General features: G+C 38.3%; 1 long non-coding RNA gene across 1 annotated transcript; it reads left to right on the top strand.

Annotated features, from left to right (window-relative positions):
• Positions 1–10,012: 10,012 nt before the first annotated feature.
• LOC137024864 (uncharacterized) lies at positions 10,013–10,680 on the top strand. Its single transcript, XR_010895780.1, has 3 exons — positions 10,013–10,136; positions 10,273–10,449; positions 10,534–10,680. It is a non-coding gene; the product is annotated as an uncharacterized lncRNA (long non-coding RNA).
• The last annotated feature ends 4,056 nt before the right edge of the window (positions 10,681–14,736 follow it).

The raw sequence follows: 14,736 nt of genomic DNA, 5'->3' as shown, positions 1-14,736 counted from the left end.
AGGACCGATTCCAGACCTTGGGGGACCTGCGGAAGCAGTGGACTGAGTCTGGAGTACAAACATCCAGAGCCACCGTGCACAGGCATGTGCAGGAAATGGGCTACAGGTGCCGCATTCCCCAGGTCAAGCCACTTTTGAACCAGAAACAGCGGCAGAAGCGCCTGACCTGGGCTACAGAGAAGCAGCACTGGACTGTCGCTCAGTTTTGCATGTCATTCGGAAATCAAGGTGCCAGAGTCTGGAGGAAGACTGGGGAGAAGGAAATGCCAAAATGCCTGAAGTCCAGTGTCAAGTACCCACAGTCAGTGATGGTCTGGGGTGCCATGTCAGCTGCTGGTGTTGGTCCACTGTGTTTTATCAAGGGCAGGGTCAATGCAGCTAGCTATCAGGAGATTTTGGAGCACTTCATGCTTCCATCTGCTGAAAAGCTTTATGGAGATGAAGATTTCGTTTTTCAGCACGACCTGGCACCTACTCACAGTGCCAAAACCACTGGTAAATGGTTTACTGACCATGGTATTACTGTGCTTAATTGGCCTGCCAACTCTCCTGACCTGAACCCCATAGAGAATCTGTGGGATATTTTGAAGAGAAAGTTGAGAGACGCAAGACCCAACACTCTGGATGAGCTTAAGGCCGCTATCGAAGCATCCTGGGCCTCCATAACACCTCAGCAGTGCCACAGGCTGATTGCCTCCATGCCACGCCGCATTGAAGCAGTCATTTCTGCAAAAGGATTCCCGACCAAGTATTGAGTGCATAACTGAACATAATTATTTGAAGGTTGACTTTTTTTGTATTAAAAACACTTTTCTTTTATTGGTCGGATGAAATATGCTAATTTTTTGAGATGTTTTTTTTTTAATGTTTTCATGAGCTGTATGCCAAAATCATCAGTATTAAAACAATAAAAGACCTGAAATATTTCAGTTGGTGTGCAATGAATCTAAAATATATGAAAGTTTAATTTTTATCATTACATTATGGAAAATAATGAACTTTTATCACAATATGCTAATTTTTTGAGAAGGACCTGTATATACAAGTGATTAAGTAGGGGGAGGCTATGGCAGAGTTACGTTATCTTATGGAAAGATAAACTGTTTTTCTGAAAATAATAAGGTGAAGAACATTATTAAGCATCAAACAAATAAATGAAAGATTATTTGTTATTAAAGTATTAGTTCACTTCCAAATGAAAATTAGCCCAAGCTTTACTTACTCTCAAGCCATCCTAGGTGTATATGACTTTCTTGTTCCTGATGAACATAATCGAAGAAATATTAATAAATATCCTGACGCATCCTAGCTTTATAATGGCAGTGATAGGGATCAATGAGTATGAGCTGATGAAAATGCTTCCATCCACATCCATTCATCATAAATCTGTTCTCCGGGGGAATAATAAAGGCCTTCAGAAGCGAAGCGAAGCAATGCGTTCGTGTGCAAAAAAAAAAAAAAAACATATTTAAACAAGTTAGGAAATCCAATATCAAGCTTCCGCCAGACCGCCTTTCCTACACGTTACAAAGAAAGAGTAAACTTCCTACTTTGTAACAATTACACTTTTTTCCGTAAGTTTAGTAGGGAAGGCACAAGATGTAGCGTAATCTTTGTGAACTGCAAGAGGTATGCACTTTCTGTGTGTTCTCTATGTTCTTTAGACTACTGAGAAGTGCACACGCAAAACCAAAATGGCTGTTTACCAATTAGTGGCCAATTTCAAAGTACAATGGATGTTTTTCTTAAAGGTGCTAAAGAGGATGTTTTGTTTTATACATTTTTGCAATTTTACTTGAAACTGTCTTTACTAACTGATAAAAGACTATTTATTAGGTGCACTGAAAGGAATAGTATTAATATACATCATCTGTGCACGAGGTAGGGCCTTAAAAACATCAGCCAATCGCGTAAACGATTGGCCCTCTGGCTTGTCAATCACTGCCATGACGTTCCTTGTGAGTGACGTGTGCGGCTGCGCGCTCCAGTAACTTTCCACAGGCGCCGCATGCAATGTTTTTGTCCGGAGACAGGAGTAACAACTGCAGATTATGAGTTACCTGCGGTGAGTCCGACATAATGAATCCACTAACACGACACAGCCAATGCCGGTGGTAAACACTCGTGTTCCAATACTCGTGCACGAGTTTTGGGAGGCGTTCCCTCGAAATGAGCTGTGAAGGAGGGGGGTTGTTCTTACGCATGCGCTCATTTCAAAAACTCACTAACAGTCTTTGGTTTCTCAGTCGACGAAAAGATCCTCTTTAGCACCTTTAAACAGACTTGCTGAAAGCATGAAGGCCCACCCCTAAACCAAGCCCCCAGTGGATTAGAGCAAATCAGGTAAAGTGGTTGTAAAACCAATAATGGTTTGACATGCCCGACTGATTGAGAAACACCCACTAGTGTTCTACAGAGACACACACCTGCATGATCTTGTGCTCATCCACTACAAATCACTGTTAGTTCAATATCACTGTCTCCACCCATATGTGCTGTCGACTTTCATCACAATTTCAATTCTGATCCAACACACTTTAAACATTGAAATGTCATTCTCAACCCAAATGATGGTTTGGATTAAAACAAAACTTCTCTGAAAAGGCAGGAACGAGAAGCTGCTCTTTATCAGCGCTATGGGAATGTATTTAGTCATTACCTAGGGTGACCAAACGTCCTGTTTTCCCAACACAGTCTCACCCCCTACTCGTCAAATGTCTGACGCATGGTCAGTAGACCCTGGCGTCACTTTTTAACGCACTGGGTATACCTTTGGCGTTATTTTTCGACGTGCAGGGTAGTCCGATAGACTTCTATAGAACTCAACAGCGTTGAAATTTGACGTCTTGGGTCAGCACACCGCAACCCGTTGTCTGCCTTATGGGTCGACACTACAATAAATAAAAATAAAAAAGGAATAGGCTACAAAAAATGATTTAGTAAGCATTTTAAGTAAGCATTTTAAGAGTTTTATTGTCATAGGTAGGACACTGCTTTAATTATAGCATGCTGGATAACGTTTTTATCGGAGGTTTGTTGATTTTAATAAATGTATATAATATGCTACGATTGAGTTCAATTAATCTTTTTTTTGTTGTTGTTTTATTAAATCCTCTAAATTAATAACGCTGACGTCAACGTATGGGCGATCCCAAGGTCCATTGCGATTTTACACTCGGTAAGTAGAAGGGTTAACGTTAATTAATAGAGATGGATTACACATCAAAAACTGTTGAATCAGGACAAGAAGTTGTGTTTAGAAACTTTAGATTTGTAAGGTGGCCATTTCTGATGACTGATGATATTTCTGATGATATTTCTGATAAAAATATAGCTTTCTGCACCACATGTGCGGGCTAGCAAAGTTAGCTAATTGAATTCAAGTTCATTTTTTGTCGCAGATAATCATGTAAGGTACAATTATTGGGGAATGTAAGATTTTCATAATGAGACATACTGTAAGTGTTAGCTGTAATGTATGTCTGCGTTGGGATTCTTCTTGTGGTTGTGTGTCGTTGCTCTTTGCCCAGTGTTTTGTGCCCATTTATACACATGCTAGTCAGTGTAACTTATAACTGTACTAATGAAAGCATAGACATGAAAATAAAGCACATTAACAAATTAAATCAGTGTTAACTAAAAGCTTGTATTCTAAACTACTATGAATGCTGAGGGAGGTTTTTGATTAAAATCATCACAGGGAAAAGGAAATAATCCAGTTAAAGAAATGTGTTTCCTTGTTAATACAAAAGTATAATTAATAACATAAACAGATTTAAAAATGGCACTGATTATCAACCAAACTGGCATTGTGAATAGTTGGTATCAATATCAGCCATGAGTGTCAAGATCAGTCCATCCATATCTAGTGAGATATTGTATTGTGAGTTTGCAGGCAACACCCAGGCCTACAGTATTCTGGCCTAATATTTATATAAGCACCCACAGACCTCCTCCACCACATCCCAAAGCATGGGCAAACTAGACCAACGTTTTCTCAAGTTCTTAAGTATTTTTATAGTTGTATGTAGCATGATCTTCAAATCTGAATTTATATTCTTTCCCTTCTCTCAACAGGTCCCCTAGTCCCTTCATCATTTACTTTAAAACTTCAGCTTCGTTACAAAGCAAAAACAAAGGCACTTTTTAGAGCCACGTTTGTCTAGTTAATTGTTGTCAGTCCATCTGGTTCTCTGTTGTTCTTGCTCTTTTGCTCTTCCCCCCTATCCCTTTAGTGTTGTCTTGTTTGTCCTTGTTCATCATGAGTGACCATTCCAATTTCGAACAGGTCCTTAATGAGCTTGATGAGCTTGTTGAACATTCTAAATTAAATTATGAACTCAAGACCTTGGAAGATTTCATCAATAAGATGCCGGGAGAACAGGAGGCAGCACCATCCACCAGCCATCAACCTGTCAGGTGGCTGAAGAGAGACAGTGATGGAAATGTTGTCTATGCCAGACCAAGATCATCCCGAAACCAAACAGGTCAGTTTTCTTTTTTCAGTCATATTACTTAAAGGAGAACTCCTGTGATTTTTCACATATATCTAAAACGGAGATATAGATTTTTTTACCACTTGGGATTGAATACACGAATCAGTAACGTGTCTGGTATGAGATATGAGGTTTTTATTACATACTCATCCAAAGTGGTATAGACAACGAAATTGGGCCAATAGAAGTTTGTATCATTGTGTGGAATAAAATGAGCTTGTCAAAATCTATGGAATTGTAATGCTTTAAAGGTTGATTTGGGTTTTATTTTCTGCTACAGCTACTAGTCACAGCTACAGTCGTAAGACTGGTGCTCATACTAGGATGTTGGACAGCAGCATTGAGATGACCAACTACTGTCCTCCTGACACTGTTGGTATGTTCTTTATTTTGTCTCTATTAGTTCATTATGTTTATAGATTCTAATAATTAGAATGTAAATTACATGTTTTTGCGTCAGAATAGCCGACAACATCCATGTTGCACACTCTGATAGTGTAGAAAATTGTTTTTAAATACGATGTACTATTTTAACAGAGACTTTCCTTAAAGAGCTAAACCACTCACAGGGTGATGACTTGGATGATCAGGAAACGGCACCAGCACCACCACGAGCTTCCTCAGACTGGTCTACTCGAAAAAGTCTCCTCTCAGAGAGGTGGGAGAAAGAGAGACCCTGTCTGGTGAATACCATGGTGGCACAACAAAATGCGACAACTCAGATCTGCCAACAATGTGGCAGCAGTCCAGCTGCTGTCCGTTGTCGTGACTGCCGACCACAACCATTCTTCTGTGCTGATTGTGATGTTAGTATACACCGAAACCACGTGTTCCACAACAGGGATGCAACGATAGCTGGATTCTTTCAGCCATTGCCTCCAACAACCTGTGTCGTGGAGAGGGCTCTTTCCCAGTGTGGTAAGCTGTATTTCTTTTTTTTCTTTTTTCTTTTGAGTGTCCCATTTAGGGCTGCACAATTATTGCAATCGTAATTGCAAACATGATCCAATGCAACTGCCTAATGGTAAAATCTGCAAATAACCATGAATAGGTGACATTTGACTTTTATATTCACGTCATCCTCCTTGACTGTGCAACTTCTGGTTGGTGGGTGTGCGTAATGTGTGAAGGGTACAAAAATTCTGATTGGTGAACTTCAGTCGGTCAGTGGGTGTTTGTCTTCTTGTACACTGGCTGTGCTTCCCTATAAGAGGTGGCACAAATTAAAGAGACATTTGGAATATTGAACTGAATCAAATCATTCACATTAAAAAATCATTGGAAATGGTAATCGCTTTATCTGTCAGAAAAAGCACAATTATATATTGTGCAGCCCTAGTCCCATTCTCAGTTTATTTAAATAACTTCACAGTATAATAGGCTTCACAGGAATCTGTTGAGTACTTTCTCTGAAACACACTTAATGACCTTTTATCTTTTAAAGCTTTTCAAATCATTGATTTAAAAAAAAAAAAAAAAATCATTACAGAATACTTCCCAGTTAGTACATAGGATGATGCATGTCTTTAATCCCTGCATATGATGTGTCTTTCAGTGTGTATTGTGCCGTTGGAGATGCCCGAGAAAATATGTAGTTGTTCTCCAGGATCGTTGAGTGTCAACCCAGGAAAAGTTGTTGCTGTGGTTACAATGAATGGTAAGAATAAAATGAACTTAAGGGAACATTCCCAATCAAGTGGCTGTAGCATCCATATCACATTGTGGGCAAAGTGCTGATAGGGACCTGGGTTGGACTTTAACCTGATTCCACCCCATAGGGCTCTCCCTTGTCCTATTTGAATAAAAAAACAAGGCTGTGCTATTGGCTTTGTAAATGTGTCCTGATCTATTTCTATTCAAATGTTCCCTATAGTGGTCTGAGCTGGGCAGGGTTTTCAGTCCTGCATCCCCCCGTTCCCACAATATTCTGTCCCGTTCCGCAATAATGTGACGGTTTAGTCCCGCTCCCGCCCGCATCTATAACCTTATGTGCATCTCCCGCCTGTGAAAGACCGCAGGATAGGCAGGAGGGATGTTCAGTTTTGTGTTCTGTCTCACGAAAGAGGCACTTGACAACTGAGAAAGACTGCCAGATGTCTGATTTTAAGTTTCTTGGTTCTGAATGTACTACATGGGTGATAGTAATGTAGGCTACTTTTCTTTAGAAATTCACAAATATCTGAAGTAGCCCAGTGGTGTCCTCTTCTTCTGTCATGCTTTCAATTTAAAGTTTCAACAACGGAGCAGCAGGAAAGAATTGAAACCACGTAAACAACACTGTCAGTTAGGCTGCTTAAACCTCTTTTTTTATCTTTTTTTTTTATTGCTGCCTAATAGATTATCTAACTATAATTACATACACTACTTTCTCATTTGTATATGTTGTTTTAAACACATATTTCATTTGCAGAAGTGCAGTGAATCATCTGTTCCTCCCGCACCAGCAAACACACCAGTCCCGCATAGAGCTTTCAAAACCTGTCCCGCGCTGCAGTCTTTTGTGTCGGGACATGTGGGAGGTGCCTCTAGTTCCCAATGCATTTGTTGTGCATAATCCAATGTGTTCTTGATTTTTCCAGGACGATATGATCTCAGTATGCCTGAGATGAAATGCGAGGCATGCAAAGCCACTTGGAGCGCTGGAGTGGATGACCTGGTCCGAAATGACTACTGGCCTGCTACCCTTCACTTTTCCACGGTGTACGCTACAGATGTGTTTTGTTCATATGAAGAGTTGAAGATGGCAGCACCAGGACTGTCCTGCCAAGCATTTTTAAGAATGCTTGATCAACGAACTGTCCGATTTGGCCGTGTGAGTATTAGTGGTGGGAATCACTAACAACTAGTACTAGTATTGACGTGTATCACAGAATGACTATGGTGACATTATCAGCACATTGATTATTATAATTGGAGCATGTTGATGATATCAAAACACAGTGATTCAGCTGTACTTGATACATCTATAGAACATCATCTAAGATTCAAAGTCTTTGTGTAAAAACTACCGCTCAGTAAAAAATCTAAATTCGTACACTACATGTACAAAAGTATTGGAGCAATTTATCAACTCAATCACTCAAAACATTAGACCTGTTGTATAAGATCAAGTAGTGATGTCCTTGTCACATTCTAGTCATGCAGTTTGCATTCAGAAAAAAAAAAATAGGTCCATAAAGACATGGTTGGTTAAGTTTGCAGTGGGAGTTGAGTTTGCTGTGGAATTTGTCATTTTTTTTTTTTTTTTTGGAGACTTTGGTCGTGATGTTTTCCAAAAGATTTCCAATGATGCACTGGGCTGCCTGTGATGAGCAGCTGCCTGTGGAGGCTCGATGCTGGAGGATTTGGTGTCACCTTTGACCTTATTAACTTTAGTTAACTTTACTGTGAATTATGTTGACATGTTTTACTGTTCTGAAACAGACTGGGAAGATCACAGCAGACAGCTTCAGAAAAAGCTTTTTGGAGTGGGAGGCTGTTAGATTTGAGGTGGATAAGATCTGCAGGGAGGAGCATTTTGTCTGTCCTGCGTGCACCCCAGACATGCTTGCTGTTTCTGTGGATGGAAATCGCAAGCACTACCGCTTTAAGAATGCAGCAAGGTACTTACAAAATGTGTGTAATTTGCAGTGTTGTTAAAGTAACCTTTGCTGTGTCATATTGAAGGTCAATGTGTACCTTTCTTTCATTTAGATCTGAAGAACAAGCCTTATTTGATGGCATCTTCATTGCAAAAGATGATGAAGTAGAGAGATTTGTGGATTACATTCATTCTACCACCAACCATGTAAACTTGTTGTATAATATTTCTAAAAACACCACCAATAACATCTTACAGTTGACATTGTTTGGGTGACTATTTATATTAACCTTTTTCCATGTTGTAGGTCTCTGGAAGAGGTGTCTGTGGAGGGGAGTGGTCAGCTGCCAGGGAAACGTCTCAGAGATCCTCAAGTAAAATTGATGAGGAGGGACTTGAGCTTGCAGTCTGTCGACATGGAGTTTTTCTTGGCGCTCTCAACATGTTCAGGGGAGAAATCTATGCTTATCCCCTCTACCTGCAGAACAAGCTGGCAAATAAGCCAATAAGCTTTTTTGCCATGGATGTAACCTGCAAGTACTGGCCCTACCTCAACAAAGTGGCAAAAAGCTGCCCGGAGCTCCAGCACCTACTTAGCATGAAACCGTTTCTCTCTGTGTTTCATGCCAAAGCCCATGATTTTAAATGTGAGGTAAGAAAACATTACCATGTCATTGACTGTCCCTAAACACCTGCAAAGGTATGTTGGCAGCTTTTTCTTTAATAGGTTAAATGGAGTGGAGCTTACCAGCAAGGGGCCGGATTGACACTTGGGGAGGAGGTTGAGCAGTGTAACGCCTTCCTCTCTAGGATTGCTGTGACCACGAAGCACATGTCCAAAGCAGGTAAGGTAACCACACACTGGACTACTTAGATTGAAAGTGTTACAAGAAAATGTGGTGAGGGACATGTGGTACAACACAGATTAGTGTATTTTTTTTATTTATTTTTTTTTTTTTTTGCAGGACGTACAGACATGCTTACACTGATGGCCATGCGCTGGAATCAGCAAAAGTTTAAGAACTTGGCTACTTCACTTGCCTGCCGATATCAGAAGGTAGAGATGAGTATTGTTATTTTCTTATATTGTAAATACCTTCTATTGTATATTTTTGTAGGTATAACATTTTTCTTCTTTCATTTCCTTTTTTTGTTATTTAAGGCCACAAAACGCCTGGAGAGCCAACTTCAGGACCTGGAAAGCATGAGAATCCAGCTGGCAGTGACACAGGTTGAAGTTGAGGGCTGGGTCACTGATATTAAGGAGTGGGCAGAAGGTGAGAGTTATACTATTACTTTAATGTCTCAGTTCTGCAGAATAATGGGAGACATGCTTCTGCAAGTAATTACTGTTTTAAAATGAAATCATACATACAATGTTTTCTTGGTCATGTACTTATGCAATTAAAATGTCAAATTGTAGTATGTAATGCATGCACACTGGAAATCATGCCGAAACAAAGTGCCCTGAAAGTACCTGAATGGTTCACAGTCCAAAAGTTGGAACATTGGACATTTCTCGCAGTTAGCGGATCCTATCTTGGCTACGTTGTCATTTTCTTTGGTACCCTGTTACATACTTCCTATACACGCTAAGAAATATGAAATGATTATTGAGACTCACCTGTCCTTCCTCCAAGAGCTTTTCTTTTATAAAGAAAAAAAAGGAAGCAAAGAGGGATAATCCTTATGATTTCCCTGTGGCATTCTGTTACATTGAGACTTAGCTCATTTCAGTTACTGTCATGAAAATGTAAGCAAAATGTTTGCATTTCTTTTCTTCTCAGCAACAACATCCCAGAAGAATGCCGATCTTGACGCGGTGACCAGTAGAATGGAGGTGCTGGTGGCCAGCATTAAAAGAAGGTCCCAGCGCCTTTACAAAGACACCGATGGCAGCAAAGGTCGGGCCCGGATTCGGCGCAAAATCAGAGAGGAGAAGGCCATTCTTAGCTCTGTTGTTGAAAAATACAACAGTATGGTTCCAGATACAGAAAGAATCGCCTTTGACATCATTCTCTCTGACGAGACAGTTTGGCCATGGCAACTTTCACATCGTGGTATGTACACAAATCTGTTGACAATTTTGTTTGATTCACATAGTAGCACAAAACCAATTATGCCTTATCACAGATTATTTCAGAAATTCTTTGAAAAATACTTACAATTCACTTATTTTCCACAACTGTATCCCAGACGCTGTAGATTTGAAAACCAAGAGGAAGGCGTTTGATGTTGTGATGGCAATAAGGAGACTTGAGGAGGAGAAGAAGATTGTTCTTTCTGAGATGGCAAAGCATTGGAAATCTCTCTCCACTCGTGCAGACACACTCAAGGAGATGTCATGCCAGCTTTCCAGTGAGGCATTGAAAAGTACGTATTTAAGTAATGTGTTGTAATACTATACTGTACATTGTAATTTTTTTTTCTGATAATTTTTTGTTTTACTCCCATAAGGTGAGCTGTGGGCTCTAAACGAAGAAGGGATCAAGGGTTTCCTCAGCTTAACTTTGAGAAAAAAGCAAGAAGTCACCAGAATGATGAAGCATGCAAGAGACTGTTATGCTCAAGTTTTGACTGGAACAAGTATGGACTTCCAGAATGATTGGGATGGATACGACAGTGATTCTGAACTGTCAGACGACTGAGTATGAGGAGCTCTCAAAGTGAGAAATGAGCATTAACTCACTTTTCTTTTGATTCCTTATATTTGTCAGTGTTTCCTTTTTAGTTTTTTAGGTTTTTTAGCAGTGGGGGCACGTCCAAAAAAATCACCAGTTAACTTAATTTAAATTTGCAAGACCAGGCTTAAATGAACTGACAACATAAGTTATACGACTTACGGTTCTCAAGAACGTACACACACAATCTCAACTGGCTTATCATCCGTACAGCGTCTCTTTTTCCTTTCTCCCTTTTTCTGCTGAGTGACGCGCATGCCCGCTTTCATACATTCATATATTTCTGATATACAAATCTTTGTAATGTAAACAGTTTAAAAATGTCATTACAAAGTGACAATTATATTTTGGATATAAATATAAATTCTCTTCAGCGTTCTGCTTTCTCCACCCCATTCTATCAGGGAAATCTGTAGAAGCTTAACAGGTTTAACAGAGGCCATCCTTATATTTAACATATTTCAGAAATTAAATGCCATTTCTTTCAGCCTAAAGGCCTGGCCCCCATCTTGGGAACATAGGAATGACTGTGTCATAGAAGAAGGTCTGCTAAAATGACTGTTGTCACATTGCTGGTTCCAAGAAACAAAAAAATGTGGCCATGTGGACAACAATAAAGTTCTACTGTTCTTCTAATGTTGTAAATAAAAATTATTTGTTTATAAATCTCTGCTTCATTATTCAAAATGTTTCCTTAATTTTGGACAATAAACACTGTTTTCGTACAAGGTGCTGTCTAAGTAACATTTTAAAGCCTTGTAGTTCTCAAGGTATAGCCAGCTTTGGTGTTATGAATAACCTTACAGTTGACACTAACCATATTATTGTATCTACACTGTTTAAAAAAAAAAAAAAAAAAAAGACACGTTTGTAAAATGGAGCTTGCCCTCAATATGTTTTCCATGTGTAAATGAAGTTTACTGCTACACACTATATAAGTTTGTAACAAATAAAAAGGAACATTTAAGTGTATTGACTACAAAACAGCTTTCCCATGAGTTATAGCCATGTTTTCAACCATTGTCAGCACACCTGAGAAGTCAATAAAAAAAGTAATAGTACTTAATAAATTATTAATACAATGATTTTACTGTCATAATCAGCCAGACAGTGTGTCACATACAGTAGGTTCTGACATAACAGTTAACGTTAGGCGTTATTGGCTTGAAATGCTCCAGATCCAGGCCTATGTAACGTTAGATGAGCAACTTTTCTCGTAGTTTTCTCTTCCTTTTCCAATTGGCTGCTTTGTAGTGAGAAATGTGCATTTTATTTTTACAAAACTAAAGATACAGATAATATACATTCATTGAACGAAGATTATCTTTCGTTGCTATGGCGGTTGCTATTGACGCAGCTGAAACCACGTAGCTTGCATTACGTACTTCCGCCCGGAAGTATTTTCTTCACTTTATATATAATTATATTTATAACATTTCTCCACAGAAAAAAACAATATGATAAGTCAACAATACGATATGTTCATGTTAATGCTATCACATTTAATAATTTCTCCTTCGATTCTGAGAAATATGTTTTTTTTTCTTTTTTGTAGCTGAAGGTTATGGAAGTGCCTCGTGTTGTGGGCGGAGTTTGCGCGTTCTACTGTTTGGCTAAAATATCTGAAATAAACCAACATTTTAAATTTTTGTTAACACAGATTATCTAAATGCAGTGTAATTACTAGTTTGACTGCACTAGATATTTGATATATTCAGTAGATATATCTTTTTACAACCCTAGTTTACAACCCTAATTTGCAAACCGAAAGAACTACAACTGTAGTGCTCAATTGTATCAAGCTGCATGGTGTGGCTATTGGGAATTGTAGTTTTTACCAAATTTGTATTTTCCTTAGAATTTGAGGTTGTAAATAGTTAGTTGAAAGTATAGTGAGGGGTTTAGGGGTATGGTAAACACATCTATGTAATCAGATTTTAAATATGTAATTGTTAAGTGGGTTTAAATACATTTTAACCATATTTGACAGCGCCCCTAGTTGTTGCCTATACTGTATATACCTCAGTATGATAGCTGAGGTAAAGAGCTCTCTATACCAGTTTATCCCATATATGTAGCCCCTTTTGTTGCTGAATTATAAGCCTTCAAACATGCACCAAGGTGAAGTTTCAAAGGTCAGTATTTCAAAGTAGGAGCTATATAGAATTTTTATATTAACATATGTTACTCTCCAGGTCAAGACCTTTCCAAAAATGTATTTGGTTTAGCTGTACAACAAAATTTTAATTTTCTCATTTCATGGACATAAGGCCATCTCAGGTCTAGTTTCAGAGAGCACTTTGAGGTGTCAATATATAAAGTGAACATGTTTGTTTGTTTGTTTGTTTCTGAATGTGTAAACAGATTAATTAATGACCCCACAACATGAGGAATACCTTGTCCACACACACACACCCCACCAGGCTAGAAAAACACACACACACACACACACACACACACACACACACACGTTTTTGTGAATTGTGGGGACTTTCCATAGGCATAATGCATTTTATACTGTACAAACCGTATTTTCTATCCCCCTACACTACCCCTAACCCTAAACCTAACCATCACAGGAAACTGTGCACACTTTTACTTTCTCACAAAAACATCATTTAGTATGTTTATTAATCCATTTATATAATGGATAATAATATAAACAAGTATACACACACACACACACACACGTATTTCTGTTTGGGACACACACATGGCTTATAAGCATAACTATTTATGTTAATGCTGCTATGATGGTACACATACTGTAGGCCCTGTTGCATCCTCTGTATTTAACAACAGCGTGGCTTCCCAAACGATTAGAAAGTGTTATAAAAAGGAAAGGTGTTGTAACACAATGGTAAACATGCCTCTGTCCCAATTTTTGTTGAGCATGAAATTATAACTTTGTTTATATTTGCAAAATACAATTGTGCTGGTCATTAACTAATTGTTGAGTCATATGTCTTTGTGGTTATGGCTTTTGAATTAATTTTAAATTAGTTAATAGTCATGTGCCTCAACAAGTAAAGTCATAACATGATGCTTTTGCAAATCGTTAGCTAATGATTAATTAAATCAGACAACTGAAAGTTGAAATGCATGGCTTTGACCCATTGTGATAATTAACACATTAATTTACATTATTAGTTAATATAATGTTATTTGGGAATTAACACAATGTCATATTTAATTAACAGCAATTCATATATTATTTAATCTATGAATCATATAGAATGTTCGTTAGTTGCTGATGCAGTGATCATTAATAAATGGTTTAGTTCTTAATGAGTCATACATTAACTCATGATTATCTGTGCATTAGGTCTGCATGAATTAATGCATATTAGTGTACCTGTATTGTATTTGTAAGTGTTACCGGTTCATCTTTCCACTTGTCCAGATGGATATGGTCATTACCTTTACTTTGCATGGGCTTGGGTTGTTGCTAAAATGTATATTGCATAACTGATTACTAATATTGTCATGTTGTTTGTATTCAGTGCATTTCAAAGTAATCTGTATGTAATCTGTACAGTAATAAATGATTACTGTATGTAATCAGTATGTAAGTTTCGTACATCTTAATATGGGACCTGCTGTGACCTCTAATGTTCCAAAATGTTGGTAGTTCAGGTTGAATCTGAAAGTTCCCAGTTCTCTCTTATCCTAAGGGTTGATGAGCCAAAGTCAACTCAATAGTCAGATGACAAATCACATTTGTATTTCTGTTTACATATATACAGTTATCAGCAAGTATTTACAGACATTATCAGTTGCATACATAACCATGACTATCACAATTCCAGTAACATAAAAGAGAGTAGAATATGAGAACATATGTAGCAATTGAACTAATTTACAAAATGACAGTCAAGACTTTTGTCAAGACTTTAGAAACCTTTTCAAATCATCAAAGTACAAGTCAAAGCAAAAGTGATTACAACTGTGACCTGAGTCTGATTCGAGTCCCCAACTC

This window comes from Chanodichthys erythropterus, chromosome 8 (assembly GCF_024489055.1).
Source record: "Chanodichthys erythropterus isolate Z2021 chromosome 8, ASM2448905v1, whole genome shotgun sequence".
In the NCBI taxonomy this organism is placed as follows: domain Eukaryota; kingdom Metazoa; phylum Chordata; class Actinopteri; order Cypriniformes; family Xenocyprididae; genus Chanodichthys; species Chanodichthys erythropterus.
This window is presented reverse-complemented; position numbering and strand designations above follow the sequence as displayed.